General features: G+C 42.2%; 1 long non-coding RNA gene across 1 annotated transcript; it reads right to left on the bottom strand.

Moving 5' to 3' along the window:
- Positions 1 to 3,506: 3,506 nt before the first annotated feature.
- Positions 3,507 to 15,843, bottom strand: LOC117515140. Its single transcript, XR_004562075.1, has 3 exons — positions 15,831 to 15,843; positions 13,519 to 13,521; positions 3,507 to 3,595 (listed from the first exon to the last, which is right to left on the bottom strand). It is a non-coding gene; the product is annotated as an uncharacterized LOC117515140 (long non-coding RNA).
- Between the last annotated feature and the right edge of the window lie 1,882 nt (positions 15,844 to 17,725).

Raw genomic sequence — 17,725 nt, 5'->3', positions numbered from 1 at the left:
ATTTGTAATCAAATGGTATTATGAGTGATGTTATCACATAACAATCACAGCAACATCATTAATTTATGCCATTATGTCTGAAAAGCACAATTTTCAGGATATCCCCAAAACCAACAAGACTAAAGGCTCATGGTGGTATAGCTGACATCATCAGTGATCACTAAAACACACAACGTCACACGAGACTGAAACACACACTTATTATCGGCATGTACAGGGTAGTCACTGCTCCTCCTCGCTTAAATTTCATGCATTTCCAGCTACCTGTTGAAGCACAAAAATATAAGTACTTAACTCTGCCCAGTTGCAGGTGGCCTAGGTGAGGTTTGAGCTGTTAGTGCAATGCATCCTGGTTATTGTAGGCTTTTTCTCTCATTTTTGATCATAAGTAAGCTAGCTGTTTTGTCTCTTTTTTTTGGTCACAGTGCATCAGAAGACGAAAGAGAAAACGAGGGAAAGCAGGAAATGGGGGAAAACAAGTGAATAATAGAGGAAATCCTTGTGATTGTTTTTGTTTACTCTGCATGTCGCCACACGAGCAGGGAATTGCAACCACTCTGTGTGTGTGTGTGTGTGTGTGTGTGTGTGTGTGTGTGTGTGTGTGTGTGTGTGTGTGTGTGTGTGTGTGTGTGTGTGTGTGTGTGTGTGTGTGTGTCTCTGTTGTGTACTGCAGCATCACCTGTCATCCTGGATGCACAGAATACCCATGATTAGAAATTTACTTTTAATTTATTTGTAATCTTTCCCTAAATTTGGACACTCAAAAGAAAATACAGGAAATTGAAAGGTAAAATTAGAAATGTTTATCTTGTGTTGTGTTTTGATGTTGTTGGTTTTTCATGTTTTGGGGATTTTCGTGGATAAGAGAGAGAGAGGACTGACCTGATTGACCTGTTTTTTACTCAGACCGTCATGGCTACTATCAGAGTTCCTACGTACGCATCACAGGATCTCTACAACGCTGCACATTATTGTCTGAGTAAAGAAATGGAACTGGCCTAATAATTGTACATTAAGTATAATAGGTATTAAAGGCACTGCGCTGCGGTGGTTTGAATCATATTTGTCTAATAGATTACAGTTTGTTCATGTAAATGGGGAATCTTCTTCACAGACTAAAGTTAATTATGGAGTTCCACAAGGTTCTGTGCTAGGACCAATTTTATTCACTTTATACATGCTTCCCTTAGGCAGTATTATTAGACGGTATTGCTTAAATTTTCATTGTTACGCAGATGATACCCAGCTTTATCTATCCATGAAGCCAGAGGATACACACCAATTAGCTAAACTGCAGGATTGTCTTACAGACATAAAGACATGGATGACCTCTAATTTCCTGCTTTTAAACTCGAGATAAAACTGAAGTTATTGTACTTGGCCCCACAAATCTTAGAAGCATGGTGTCTAACCAGATCGTTACTCTGGATGGCATTTCCCTGATCTCTAGTAATACTGTGAGAAATCTTGGAGTCATTTTTGATCAGGATATGTCATTCAAAGCGCATATTAAACAAATATGTAGGACTGCCTTTTTGCATTTACGCAATATCTCTAAAATCAGAAAGGTCTTGTCTCAGAGTGATGCTGAAAAACTAATTCATGCATTTATTTCCTCTAGGCTGGACTATTGTAATTCATTATTATCAGGTTGTCCTAAAAGTTCCCTAAAAAGCCTTCAGTTGGTTCAGAATGCTGCAGCTAGAGTACTGACGGGGACTAGCAGGAGAGAGCATATCTCACCCGTGTTGGCCTCTCTTCATTGGCTTCCTTTTAATTCTAGAATAGAATTTAAAATTCTTCTTCTTACTTATAAGGTTTTGAATAATCAGGTCCCATCTTATCTTAGGGACCTCGTAGTACCATATTACCCCATTAGAGCGCTTCGCTCTCAGACTGCGGGCTTACTTGTAGTTCCTAGGGTTTGTAAGAGTAGAATGGGAGGCAGAGCCTTCAGCTTTCAGGCTCCTCTCCTGTGGAACCAGCTCCCAATTCAGATCAGGGAGACAGATACCCTCTCTACTTTTAAGATTAGGCTTAAAACTTTCCTTTTCGCTAAGGCTTATAGTTAGGGCTGGATCGGGTGACCCTGGACCATCCCTTGGTTATGCTGCTTTAGACGTAGATTGTGGGGGGGTTCCCATGATGCACTGTTTCTTTCTCTTTTTGCTCCGTATGCATCACTCTGCATTTAATCATTAGTGATCGATCTCTGCCCCCCTTCACGGCATGTCTTTTTCCTGGTTTTTTCCCTCAGCCCCAACCAGTCTCAGCAGAAGACTGCCCCTCCCTGAGCCTGGTTCTGCTGGAGGTTTCTTCCTGTTAAAAGGGAGTTTTTCCTTCCCACTGTGGCCAAGTGCTTGCTCATAGGGGGTCGTTTTGACCGTTGGGGTTTTTCATAATTATTGTATGGCCTTGCCTTACAATATGGAGCGCCTTGGGGCAACTGTTTGTTGTGATTTGGCGCTATATAAGAAAAAAGTTGATTGATTGATTGATTGATGAACTGTTAAGGAATCTGAAAAAATATGGACTATGTACAAAATTGCTGGTCCTCAGTGGACGTCATCGCTGTGCTGACCTTGACCTTGGCAGGCTTAAGAAGCTGCTCAGTGGCCATGTTCACTGTGCTGACCTTGACTTTAGCAGGTTTCACAGGCTCTTTAGCTGGATGTTGATTGTCCAGATCTTCCTTTTTTGGTGTTTTGTCCATCAGCATGTCCTTATTGTTTTTATCTCATAGCGCTGTGTACAACAAAGAAAAAAAATAACATGAAGTATTTGATATATGAGCCGAGATTGTCTTGAGTCATGCCGATGGAGGAGGCACGAGGTGAAGCCCATCCCCTGAGACAGACAAGGTCAAACTGGTGGCAGTGGGGTGGTAGAGGGAGTGTCAGGTGGGGAACTAAAAACAGAGAGAGGTTAGTGAGAAGTCAAAGCTTTTAAAGCATGTGCTTGCATCCGACAGGTTTGTGGTGATGGTTAACGGTGGCATGTGTTTAGGATTGTGTACACGGCTGAAGTCAGTTAGCTGATTGTGAGATCAACTGTGAGTCTTCTGGGAAAATCTGCGCTACACTTAATTTCCTAAACCAGTTGGGAGATATAATCATGAATGGAAGACCTCCTTAGGGAGATAACTAGGTCATTCTCACCAGACACCAGAACCACCTCAGCAGGCTCCTTTAGATGTGAAGAAGCAGACATCTGGGCTTCTCACCCTGTCCTGGAGTGTAACCCCAGATACCCAATGAAGGGATCTCATTTCCCACACTTCTATCTGCCACCTCGTTTGCTTGGTCATTACCTACATTTCATGACCACTGGTGAGGATTCATTCAATCATTCATTTTCTCACTCACTCATCTTCAATCGCTTATTCCAGTTAAGGGTCACGGGCTGGAGCCTATCCCAGCAGTCAGAGTGCAAGGCGGGGTACACCCTGGACAGGACACCAGTCTATCACAAGGCCACATGTAAACAGTCAAACACAGTCACACCTGCATGCACACCTATGGACAATTTAAAGTTTCCAATTCACTTAAATTGCATGTCTTTGGAAGTGGAATGAAGCCGGAGCAGCTGGAGGGAACTCTGGGGAGTACATGCAAACTCCACACATATAAGACCCAGCTGGGAAGCAATCCCAAGTCCTTCTTGCTGTGGGGCAACAGTGCTAACCACTAAGCCACTGTGCTGCTGCTAGTTGAGGATAAGGAGTCTAAATTGACTGGTAAAAAGTCCACTGGTGGGCCTCAGGGCATCTGGGTGGAGTTGCTTATCACAGATGGTAATCCCCTCTGAGCTACAGAATCCTGAAAAACATTCCAGCATTAATGAACCCTGGGCCTATATAGGACTTAAAACTACATTGTCAAAGTTGTACACACTGTTATACAGCCACAATCAAAGTTCTGAGCTAGTTGTCATGGAGCAGTGATGGCTGAGTGGAAAATGTCAGCCGTTAAGACTTGCTCTCCAGAAATATTCACATGATGCCATCTATGTCTAAAATAAAAACTCCCCACACTCCCAGAAAGGACTAAAATTATCCATGAATAATGACTCAATAATGTGTTCATCCACGTGTACAAACTGAGGAGGGGACTAGAACATTCAATTTCATGATTAAATGAGGGAATAGGTCCCAAACTAAAAACCGGCTTTTAACAATTTGCTGAAACCTATGTTAAAATGTTGTTTAAGACGTTTAGACTCACAACATGCAATGACATTTGCGCCATATTGGACAATCAGACTCACCGTCTCTGGATGCCGGTCCACCGTGCCTTCGTGACGGAGTTTTGCTTCAGTCAAATTCAAAATGCAGCCTTGGAGTGTAAAGGTTCTCCTACATCTTACCTCTGCATGCCTCTGCATCACGACTGTGCTGCTTTGAAGTACCATTCTTCTTCTTCTTCATAGAGGGTTTAGGTGCTTCCAGACTTAAGATGAAGGGCAGCTCTTTTCCATCTGACCATCTCTCCTACAATGTTGTGAAGTAGGAGGAAGAAAAAGAACTGTTATTGTCATAAAACATACATGAAACATCCAAAAAAATGTGCCCTCTGCATTTAACCTTTACTAATTAAACACAATCCAACCACTGGGGGTAGTGAACAACCACAGTCTGGTACCCAGGGACTAATTTCACATCAAGACAATGTGATGTATAAATTATCTTCTAATTTATTAGTAAACCTTCCTTAAAAATAGACAGTTGAAAGAAAATACAAGTTACAATCGAGCAGGGAATAAAATGGCTACGTTAGAAAAATTTACCTTTGGTTTTATTGTGCAAGACGTGTTGCTCAATTTCCATGAAATAGCTGCTAGAGTTGGCAGCGATCAGTTTCAGTTAAAGGTAGCCCTGTCAGTAGCTGGTAATGAAGGATTACAGTATAAAGAAATAAAGAAATGAAAGAACAATCAACAGACTTTCATCTCGTTAATCTCTGCTCATTGCGATGGGAATGCCACAACCCCATGATACTGCCAGTTCCTTGGGGTTGCAACAGCTGAGCAGGGATGTGCATAGGGATTTTGCACAGGTTTTACACCTGATGCCCTTCCTGACAACTTCAGTACTAATAAGGACTTATTTTGCTAAACGTGTGAGATCAGACCCTGATCCCGTCAACCCCATGATCCCATGCAACTCTGAGGACCGACTGACCCATGTTCAGCTGCTGTCCCATGTCAACTGCTGTTGAACAAAAATGCTGGACATGTTCATATCTTGTGCATAATTTCAGACCACATATGAAAGAATGCAACTGGAATATAGTGTGCACTATGCAAACATTTTCTCAGCTTTATTTGTGGGGATGGTAAGTGAATTGGGCCGCTACACGTGCAGCTCTGCACCGCATTTCAAACCTCCATCTCCTGAGCTGCTACTGCATTCATGCATTCACATAGTATATGAGCATTCTGACAAAAACACAACACTCGCATCATTAAAAGTTAAATGAGTTCAGTGTCGGCAGCATTAATGGTCAAATCCTGTCACTTGTGTGTGTTTGTTTGTCAGCATGTATGAGGGAATTAAAGCTTCTGTGTGGCCAAAGACAGATTATGGCACTCACAGCAGAGCTCATTCAGAGGTTAATGAGTCAGTCAATGAATTCAGTGTGCAGAGCTCCGTGGTGACATGAGGTGACTTCTCCGGGATACCGGCACGCTGTCCGCCTGCTAAAGCTACAGTGCCGTGTTTCAGCCCTGTGATGGAAATACACCTGGTCAGATTATGACTATCAGTGAAGAATAAATTCAATCATACGTGTAAAATCACAACATGCTGAGTGAACCACGGGTTTGTTCGTTTCATGGTTCATGTCATGGGCAGCGCTACATAGCTGCATTCCATCTTTGCAAATAAACACACACACACACATATTATATATATATATATATATATATATATATATATATATATATATATATATATATATATATATGTATATATATGCCATAGGTATTAAAGGCACTGCGCTGCAGTGGTTTGAATCATATTTATCTAATAGATTAGAATTTGTTCATGTAAATTAAGGTTAATTATGGAGTTCCACAAGGTTCTGTGCTAGGACCGATTTTATTCACTTTATACATGCTTCCCTTAGGCAGTATTATTAGAACGCATTGCTTAAATTTTCATTGTTACGCAGATGATACCCAGCTTTATCTATCCATGAAGCCAGAGGGGACACACCAATTAGTTAAACTGCATGAATGTCTTTCAGACATAAAGACATGGATGACCTCTAATTTCCTGCTTTTAAATTCAGATAAAACTGAAGTTATTGTACTTGGCCCCACAAATCTTAGAAACATGGTGTCTAACCAGATCCTTACTCTGGATGGCATTACCCTGACCTCCAATAATACTGTGAGAAATCTTGGAGTCATTTTTGATCAGGATATGTCCTTCAATGCGCATATTAAGCAAATATGTAGGACTGCTTTTTTGCATTTGCGCAATATCTCTAAAATTAGAAAGGTCTTGTCTCAGAGTGATGCTGAAAAGCTAATTCATGCATTTATTTCAATTTAATGTTGTGAAGGTGCACAACGAATATACAGACAATCTCAGAATATGATTACAGTCAATCCACAAAGGTGACGTGTGGGCAGGCTCGAGGATAGAAGACGTCTGTCCTGAGAAGAGCCGGAACCACACGATTTCCGCCGCCACCGAACCTGGTGAATACTGGAGCCACCAAGTCCCGAATTCCCAGGTGATCACCGTCCCCGACTGTCGGATCTGGTACTGCTGGCGAAGAACAAAGACAGTCAAGTGTGGGTGTGTGTACACCCCGTAACAACAACGGTGGGAATGCCACCTCCACCTCTAACACAATATTCTGCAGAGTACCGCAGTGATTCCTCAGGGGAAAAGAGTGCCATCCAGCACTCACTCAGCTTCCACAGACAGAGGGACCGGTACTTCTGCAAACACTCACAATATACAGATTATATTGTAAAACACAAACGGCTGAGTCTATTACCTCCAAAGAAGTGCGATATCTCGGCGATGAGGTGGAGATGACGTCTGGGTTTTATAGATGCGATGATGAAGAATGAGTGACAGCTGTCACTCCCGGCTGTGTCCGTGGCGGCAGCGCCCTCTCGTGCCTGAAGCCCGCACTTCAGGCAGGGCGCCCTCTGGTGGTGGACCAACAGTACCTCCTCTTCTGGCGGCCCACACAACACTGAGTGTTTCTTTTTATTCACCTCTTTTTGCTCTGTATGCACCACTCTGCATTTAATCATTAGTGATTGATCTCTGCTCTCTTCCACAGCATGTCTTTTTCCTGATTCTCTCCCCTCAGCCCCAACCAGTCCCAGCAGAAAACTGCCCCTCACTGAGCCTGGTTTTGCTGGAGGTTTCTTCCTGTTAAAAGTGTTGTGTGGGCCGCCAGAAGAGGAGGTACTGCTGGCCCACCACCAGAGGGCGCCCTGCCTGAACTGCGGGCTTCAGGCACGAGGGGGCGCTGCCGCCTTACAGGAACAGCCGAGGTGACAGCTGTCACTCATCAACTATGACAGCTGTCACCGATCATCTGCACTTCACCCTGGATAAAAGCAGGATGACACCTCCACCACGTCGCCGAGATATCGTACTTCTTTGAGAGGTAACTTTCTCTGCCTGCGTACTATATTGATTGATTCTAAGAGCTATTGTGTTGCAGCTGTCTACCCAGAGGACCGGCGTGGGTCGCGACTGTTTCGTCCTTCCTCCCACCAGATAAGTGGTACTCAGACGCTGCATGAGTGTGTGTAGAGGTGGAGGTGGAATTCCCACCGTTATTGTTACGGGGTGTATACACACCCACACTTGACTGTCTTTGTTCTCCGCCAGCAGTACCAGATCCGACACGCTGAGACGGTGGCCACCTGGGGACTTCGGGACTTGGCGGCTCCAGTATCCTTCGGGTTCGGTGGCGGTGGAAATCGTGTGGTTCCGGTTCATCTCCAGACGGACGTCTCCTATCGTCGAGCCTGCCCACACGACACCTTCATTCATTGACTTGTATTTATTCTATAATCTGCTGTGTGTGGTTGTGACATTCACAGTAAAGTGTTCACATTTAACTTCCTCTATTGTCCGTTCATTTACGCCCCCTGTTGTGGGTCCGTGTCACTACACTTTCCCAACAAAAAGGGAGTTTTTCCTTCCCACTGTCGCCAAGTGCTTGCTCACAGGGGTCGTTTTGACCGTTGGGGTTTTTCTGTAATTATTGTATGGCTTTTGCCTTACAATATAAAGCGCCTTGGGGCAACTGTTTGTTGTGATTTGGCGCTATATAAATAAACATGTAAGTATGCCAGATTATAGCAGGATGCTAATTTCCATCCGTAGTCCCAGTAACATTGAAACAGACTAAGACCACACAACATACCAAAATAAATTAATCATGACAGAAAACAATTAAAACAGAATATACATACAAATATTTACAATTCAAAGTAGCAACAATTGATAGTTAATAAGGAGCCGACATTTGGAGGAACCAAAAGAGTTTTATGATGAGGGTTGAGGTGACTAATTTTGTGTTAGTCTGCTCAGCTGTTCTCTTGGTTTTTGCCTTTTTGGAATTACTTTTGTACGTAATTAATTTGCATTTTTTTTGCATAAAATAAGTATTTGACCCCCTAGAAAAACAGAGCTTAACAATTGGTACAGAAATATTTGTCTGCCATTACAGAGGTCAGACGTTTCCTGTAGTTCTTGACCAAGTTTGCACACACTGCAGCAGGGATTTTGGTCCACCCCTCCATACAGAGCTTCTCCAAATCTTTCAGGTTTGGAGTTTCAGCTCCCTCCAAAGATTTTCTATTGAGTTCAGGTCTGAAGACTGGCCAGGCCACTCCAGGACCTTGAAATGCTTCTTACGGAGCCCCTCCTTAGTTGCCCTGGCTGTGTGTTTGGGGTCATTGTCATGCTGGAAGACCCAGCCATGACCCATCTTCATTGCTCTTACTGAGGGAAGGAGGTTGTTTGCCAAAATCTCACAATACATGACCCCATCCATCCTCCCTTCAATACGGTGCAGTCGTCTTGTCCCCTTTGCAGAAGAGCACCCCCAGAGTATGATGTTTCCACCCCCATGCTTCATGGTTGGGATGGTTTTCTTGGGGTTGTTCTCATCCTCTAAACATGGTAAGTGGAGTTGATTCCAAAAAGCTGTATTTTGGTCTCATCTGACCACATGACCTTCTCCCATGCCTCCTCTGGATCATCCAGATGGTCACTGGTGAACTTCGAACGGGCCTGGACATGTGCTGGCTTGAGTAGGGGGACCTTGCTGCCCTGCAGGATTTTAAACCATGACAGCATCATGTGTTACTAATGTAATCGTTGTGACTGTGGTCCCAGCTCTCTTCAGGTCATTGACCAGGTCCTCCTGTGTAGTTCTGAGCTTTCTCAGAATCATCCTTACCCCAAAAAGTGAGATCTTGCATGGAATCCCAGACTGAGGGAGATTGACAGTCACCTTGTGTTTCTTCCACTTTTTAATAAATAATCATAAGAGTTGTTGTCTTCTACCAAGCTGCTTGCCTGATGTCCTGTAGTCCATCCCAGCCTTGTGCAGGTCTACAGTTTTGTCCCTGGTGTCCTTAGACAGCTCTTTGGTCTTGGCTATGGTGGACAGGTTGGAATGTGATTGATTGAGTGTGTGAAAAGGTGTCTTTTATACAGGTAACAAGTTCAAACAGGTGCAATTAATACAGGTAAAGAGTGCAGAATAAGAGGGCTTCTTAAAGAAAAATTAACAGGTCTGTGAGAGCCAGAATTCTTGCTGGTTGGTAGGAGATCAAATACTTATTTCATGCAATAAAATGCAAATTAATTATTTAAAAATCATACAATGTGATATTCTGGATTTCTTTTTAGATTCTGTCTCTCACAGTTGAAGTGTACCTACGATAAAAATTACAGACCTCTCCATTCTTTGTAGGTGGGAAAACCTTCAAAACTGACAAGGGGTGAAATACTTATTTTCTCCACTGTGTGTGTATATGTATATATATATATATATATATATATATATATATATATATATATATATATATATATATATATATATATATAAAACTCTGAAAAATCAGAACAGACCAGGTGACTAAAGCTGAAGAAAAATACAATCATCACTGAGAACGTGCTGAGCAAACAAAGGACAACAAAAGACTAACAGGTGAGAACTTAAATACCAGACTAACTAAATGATGACAGGTGCGGGGAATCAGCATGAACAGAAGATACACGTGGAAAGGAACCAATACCAGGTAAAAATCAATAAACAGAATACTAACAGTGCCAAAACAATGCAACAGATATCTAAAAGGTGAGTGCACAAAATAACATAGCAATGACCAGCCATAAATGACGAAGGGGAGAAATCATAAAACCACAAACCAACATAGAACTCAGGAGTTTATACACGTGAAATAAAGATACTTTATCCTGTGAATTATTGTAGGTGTAAATTGTGAAAATCATGTTATTCTAACTTACTGTACAATGTGTTGCTATTTGGATAGAAAATGAGCTGTAACATGTTCCTCATACTGTAGTTATGTGCTCATGTTGAAAATTTGTAACAGTGGAGGAACCTCAAAGAAAAGAACAGAAAGAGCTTAACAAAGACACGGAACAATAACAAATTGTGTCTACAAAATTCCACTTAAATCATATCAGAAATCTGGAAATTCTTCAGCAAGCCTGTTGAACTAAAGGCTCTGGGGAGCCGTGCACGCCATGTGTGCCACTGATTAATGCTGCTGCCCCCCGCTCCCACCCCACAAAAAAAAAAGTGAACCAGAGGAAAAACAAAAACACGAACTATCAAAAGGAAAACAAAGACTTCCCATCATCATCATCATTGTGCTTTCTGTCAAAGGCCAGCAGTAGGAGTTCTGGGAAACAGTTCTCACCATAAACCTGGCAGACAGAGTTCAGTGTGTAACACCACATCAGCTCCACTATCCAAGAGTCTCGATAGTCATTTACTGACACACTCAGGGAGACAGATTCACGGGCAACTCTAGGTGGGGGGAGCCTTGAATAGACTGTACCCCCCCCCCCCACACACACACACACCCCAACACACACAATAATGTCACTAGCCCCATCAAAACAGCTTCAGAATATCAAGATTGGACATTCAAATCAAGTTCACATCCTCTGTTGCTCACCACAACAGCCACTCTTTCAGTGATCCAGTCCTACAACACCACCCCCCCTCCCCCGGTTTCTAGAGCACCCATAAGATATTGTGTAGGCATTGCACTTGGATCAACTGAACAAGTTCACACTACTTGCATAACGCAAGATTTATTTATTTCATTAGTTCATTCGTTTCAGTTTGCCAGAATGAATAAAACTGTTTTGTTTCCTTGTCAAAGACCTCCTGCCAGGAATCAGAACCTGGTGAGACTGAGAAACCGCAAGACGAACAGCAGAGTGTGAATTACAGAATGAAAAATATTTTGGCATTAAGGACACAAGTGATGAAGCATTTCAGTTGTTATTTTGTTCCATTCTTCCTGCAAACACATAGTACAGAGTCGTTGCATTTTTCTGTTCAAAGTTCTTCAATCAGTCCTACCTGTCCCGGGACAGGTAGGACTGCAGGCAGGCCAGTTTAGTACCTGTAACCACTTCATCTACAGCCATGCATTTGTAATGTGTGCAGAATGTGGTTTTACATTGTTTTGTTGAATAAATACATGGATGTTGTTGAAAAAGATGTCATCTTGAAGGAGGCATATGTTGCTCTAAAATCTCAATGTACTTTTCTGCATTAATGCTGCCATCCCAGAACCTTTCTAAGGTCACTGACACATCCCCATACTATGACAGACCCTGGCTTTTCGGCTTGTTGCTGATAACACTCCGGATGGTCCTTTCCATCTTTTGTGGGATTGTCTTCTAATATACCCCAGGAATAGTATACTAAGAACAACAACACAAAGGGTGGAACGGCCCAACATATGCTAATTTATGTGAACTAGGTACGAACATCAAAGGAACCAGTCAAACAACTGGAAATCTTGCATTTGTCATCAAAAGAAGCACCTGTAGTGTTGTTAGAAATACTAGAAAATAGTATTTCTACTAGTAGTATTTCTAACAACAAAACTTATGTGTTATTTCTTAGGTTTTTATAAATTTACAAAAATTCCCAAAAACCTTTTCTTCATGTTGTCATTATGGGGTGTTGTGAGTAGAAATTTCAGGGGAAAAAAATATTTACTCCATTTTGGAATAAGGCTGTAACATAAAATGTAGAAAAAGTGAAACATTGTGAACACTTTCTGGAGGCACTGTAAATTTCCTTTGTGTTGCGGAAGGGACAGACATAATATTGTGCACTCTGAGCCTGTGTTAAATGCAGAGACGGCCAAATTGTCCCAGTGAATTTGTGGTACCAGAGAAGGCACAGGGTGAAAAGAAGGAGGCGGACCTGAGCGCCAGCATGTGTTACTCATCAGCAGAGAGCACATGTTGAATATCAGGGTTGCACTTTGATTACTGACATTCTTAGTGTTGTCTGTGGATGATGTATTATTATGTACACACTGTATGTTATTAGGTCATTGGGGAGGCTTGGTTACATGACAGTACCATTCATGCAAAACATTTTTTGTCCCAAATAGGAACGATCCTCTCAGTCCCCCTTTCTCTTTGCCAAACTATGCAACATCCCTTAAATATTTGTTTGTTCTTATCAGTTCTCCATATTAGCTTACTCTGGAAGATGTAGTCTGCCACCTTTGATGATTTGCTAGTCTAGTGTCATTTACAACTCAATCTAAAAAATACTTTCACTGGAAATCACAGATTACAATGTGCACTCTGACAGTATCCAGAATTTAAAGGCCCTGGTTGGAGCAGAGCAAAACTGCAAGATTGGGTAGCTTTGAATTTTTTTTTTGCATGCTGAAGGTTGATGTGACTGAACAGGCTTCGTCTGAAATCATTCGTTGTATCAGAGTCACGTGATCTCTTGCTAGCACCATCACCACATTACAGGTTACCTTATTTCTTAATGAGGGTAAAAGGAAACAACATGGAGACACCTCCAGTCTCGCAATCAACTTCTCAACATTTAGCTTCTCGATGTGGATCAACCTTGGTAGCGTGGAAGTGGTTTGGATTTAGAAAGACGGCAGTGTGCGAAATATGTAGAAAACCTAACGCTGTTTAAAAACAGCTTGACACTGGACTTGTTTCACCACCTGCATATGAACCAACCACAGCAGAGAATATGAAGAATATGAAAAGCTTTGAGACTCCGCAACTGCCTGCACAACACACACAGAAAATTTTATTTGATCCACGTATGCTTAAGTTTTAAGGAAATAAATTGGAGCTTTTTCCTTACACATTGTGTCCATTAATGTCATTAGTAAACAACAAGTAATGTTGACAAGTACTGACTTTTACAAACACAATTTTGAAAATCACAAAAAATATCAAGATATTATTTTTTTTTGTCCATATCGCACCCCCTGAAGAGACAGATAGATCTACTGATTGATTGTTTGACTGATTGATTAGATTAGATACAACGTTACTGATCCCTTGGGAAGACTCCCTCAGGGAAACTGAGGTTCCAGCAGCATTGGATAGCAGCACCCAGGGTAAGAAGCACACAGTATCAAAAGTGAAAGTGAAAAAAAAAAAAAGTTTGCAAATATAAATATAAATACACAAATATGAATACCAGTGCTGAATAAACTTGAACTTGAAGACATACTGATCAATACTGGTTTACTGGCTACTACTGTTCCTCTCCTTCACGTCTTCTGTCTTCCTGTTACTCCTCCTCCCACAGTCTGATGGCCTGAGGGACAAAGGAGTTTTTCAGTCTGTTGATCCTGCACTTGGGAAGCAGCAGTCTGTGGTTGAAGAGGCTCCTCTGGTTGCTGATGACGGTGTGCAAAGGGTGACTGGCATTGTCCATAATATCCAGAAGTTTGTCCAGTGTTCTCTGCCACTGTCACCAGAGAGTCCAGTTTCATGCCAACCACGGAGCCAGCCTGCTTGATCAGTTTGTCCAGCCTGGATGTGTCCTTCCTGGATGTGCTGCTCCCCAAGCACACCACGGTGTAAAAGTGGACGCTGGTTACTATGGACTGGTAGAACATCCACAGGAGTTTCCACTGTTGTTACTTGTTGATAGGTGGATAGAACAATTGATAGACAGACAGAAGTAGAGTTCTGTCCCAGGAGGCCCTATTTTCAACCAGACGCAGAGTTGTAAAGCACAAGTGTCATTGCTAGTTTTCAACCACTCAGGTTTGGGAGTGTGTGCTGGTGTAGCACGTCACCACACCCACCACACTACCAAACATCTATCTATCTACCACAGCCAGATGAACTGTGGGCCTCTCACTGGCCTTATTCTGCTTCTGGAGACCTCAACACTGAGGCACCTGCCTGCTCGATCATGTCCAGAGAAATGTGCCACATGACCAAAATGTTGTCAGTGGTGTTCCCTCATGATGCAGGTGATACTTTCTCATCTGATTCTCCACAAATAACTGCATGTCTGGGTCTTTCAAGATGATATCTGGGTCAGAATTGTTTCTCCAGAAAGTCTGAACTACTGTTAGTTCCCCTGGTGCAAAGATGCTTATGGTAATACAGATGCATTAAAATATGCAAAAATGCATCTTTGAAATTTAGGTAAAGCTGAGCAGAATTTTTAAAAATTTACTTTAAAACTTTAATAAAACACATGACAGGGCTGATGGAAACCCTGCACTGGGATAGCTCCATGTCCAGTAGTTCATGTTAGTAGTACATGCAAGCTTGTTATGTGTACAGTGTTTTGATGACAAAAGCTGCAGTGATTACTTGTTTCTTAGAATCCTCTGACTCTTTGTTGAAAAGTAACACAGCTTTCTGTATCTATTACTGTCTCACTCCCAAACCAAACTAATTTATCAGCAGGGAACAAAGCACCCTCAAAGAGAATGAGATACAGTCAACAATGTATTTTTTGCAACAAACATAACTTCCTTTTATGATTTTCTTGTAACTTTATCTTGACACCACTTACACCAATCAATTGCAAATATTTTGCTGATCAGTATAAACTTTAGATTATCTTTCTAGCCCTCTCAGTTGAGGAGATACAGCAGAAAATGTGTTTTTCACACCATTTTTGCTGACCTTGACTTTACCTTTGTCAAATCCTTTCACATAAGACTGATTATAACGCACTGCTTCACCACTTCACGGGCACGCAGGGTAAAAATGGTGTTTTAAGATGACATTTGTGTGTATGTGATTTTGTTGCTTTGTTCACAGAATTTCTAAGTTGGAAGGTTTGATTTTACTGAGTAAATATGGAGAGATTTCAAGGAACACCAATTAACAGAATAAAAGAATGACACAGACACGTGCACGCACACACACAATCCCCACAAGGACAAACAGCTTTTGTTTCTGTCATGCAAGACTTGGACAGGCAGAGAGCCGCTTTATTGGGGGGGGTGAATAAAGGGGGCTGTGGTGCTTTCCTCTCCAGAATCAGCTGGGCTCATTAGAGAAGACATTTCAGAGCAGGAAAGGAGCACATGACACATCACACTTCAGACAGCTGACCTATTTACGGGGTGGCTTTTAGCATATCTATAAAACACAGTACAGCCAAGTCACCAGGGGCTGGTCCATACAATTGGAGGAAAATATGAACTAATCATCTTCTGGGGTTAAGTACAGGGAAGGCAAGAGGGGTGGCAGGGAAGACTGAGCTGTCAGAGAATAACAGGAGCAGTGCTCACACTCGCTGACGCACACAGGTATACACACACACACACAGGCTCAAAGTGCGCACTGTGTATGATCTGTGTGGTATATATACTTTATATGTGTATGTGTCTGCGGGCTCCTCAGCCACCACAAGCTTCCAGGCCCTGCTGATGGCTTCCATGTGTTGTGTCTCAGTGGTGAAATCAACCTTTTCCGTCGCACAGAAAGGGCAACCCAACACACAGTGGCATCCCCAAAAATATCTCAGCAAAAGCAGCCATAAAACCTTCAGACCGATGAGGTTATGCATTTTCAGTTGGGGGGAAAGGGTCCCAGTCGGAAATACAATATTCTTCCAAATCACAAAACTGTATGCATTTGTAGCAATCATAAAGTCCAAATGGACTTTCATGGGTCATTTTCTGGAAGTGGCAACAATTTAGCATTTGGAAAAATAACAAAACTGGTGAATTCTCATAGACTGCATGACAAAATGTAAAAACTCACTGCCTTTGGAGCTGCTTGATCCAGATCAGTGCACACCCATCCAGCTACACTCCATCCTACATGATCCAATGCAACGCCCAGTTCAACGTACACCCTTGTTATCATCATCATCATCATCAGCTTTGTTTATTGATATTATTATTATTAGGTTTTACCAGCCATTGTGTGGTTGAGACTTGTATCCTAGCCAGTGACCTAAGGCAACAACTAGATGTCTTTGGCACTAAGTGTTAAAAACAGCTTTAAGGATAAGAAGCGGCAGTGAAGCTTTTATTTTAAAAACGGTGTATGTTTCTTTTGATTTGAGGGGCTGTGTGAACAGCCAATCAGTAGAGAGAGAGAGTGAGAGACAGAGAGAGAGAGCGGAAAGAGGGAGAAGTCAAAAGCGCCTGAGAGAAAAGTCAGATGCAGATTTTTTTAAACGGCAAGGAATGAAAACACTGCTAATGAGAACCAACCAGAGACCTGTCCAAAACATTTGGGGAAAGCCCGATTATATTTTGTTGATGTTGAATGAGGATTTGGTCAGGTTTATTGTGGGATGACGTTCACGGTGTTTCCTACCTGGTTTGACAGAATTTGTAGTACCACCGATGTCTGGTGAAAGACCCACAGCTGGTTTGGACCAGTGCTATGAGGAGCTCTTGAAGTTCTCTCCTCACAGCAGGAGAAAGCATTTTACCTGTTTCCAGCTGGCAAATTATAGCAGTGATCACAAGATCTGTGCTCTGTGCTTGTCTCAATTCTTCTTCCAACATTCTGGAAATGACAGGAAAACAATCACACTGTTTGAAGCTCTCTGGAATGGCTTCAGCAGATGTGGCAAAAGATATTACAAGAGGAGAATGGAGAACACTGATGTTCATGTGACCGGGTGACTATACAAGGTGTTTCTCACAAATTTTGCCAATGGCATTGTGGGGACCATGAGTGAAACTACCAAACTCAGGTAGGTGGTGCTGTATAAACTGGCAGATCTGTTCCCGCTCTTTATAGGAAACTAAATTGTTGACTGAGCATGAGGACATTGAGATAGACCGCCAGCATTTCGGTTCTATTTCCTGGCTCTGTATTCGAGCTGGAACATGGTGGTGGAAATGCCAGACAACCAGCAAAAGTTTGTTGCATCTAACTTGCCGGTGATTAGAATACAGGTAAATGGACTACTGTCTGTGACTACGGTAAAAGACCTCTCTGAGATTGCAGGAATCCAAAAAGTCTGAACCACGCCTTATCATCCATGGGGAAACTCTGTTGAAAGCTTTAACAGGATACTCCTAAACGTGCTTGGTACACTAAAAAGTTAAGACAAAAGGCACGGGCGTGACTTTGTTATGCCTCTTGTACATGCCCATAACTGTATGAAACACAAAACAACCAGGTTTGCACCTTATAAGTTAATGTTTTGACAGCAACCTCCCTTGAATCGTAGTTATCAACAGTCTC

Source organism: Thalassophryne amazonica, chromosome 8 (genome assembly GCF_902500255.1).
Source record: "Thalassophryne amazonica chromosome 8, fThaAma1.1, whole genome shotgun sequence".
Lineage (NCBI taxonomy): Eukaryota > Metazoa > Chordata > Actinopteri > Batrachoidiformes > Batrachoididae > Thalassophryne > Thalassophryne amazonica.
This window is presented reverse-complemented; position numbering and strand designations above follow the sequence as displayed.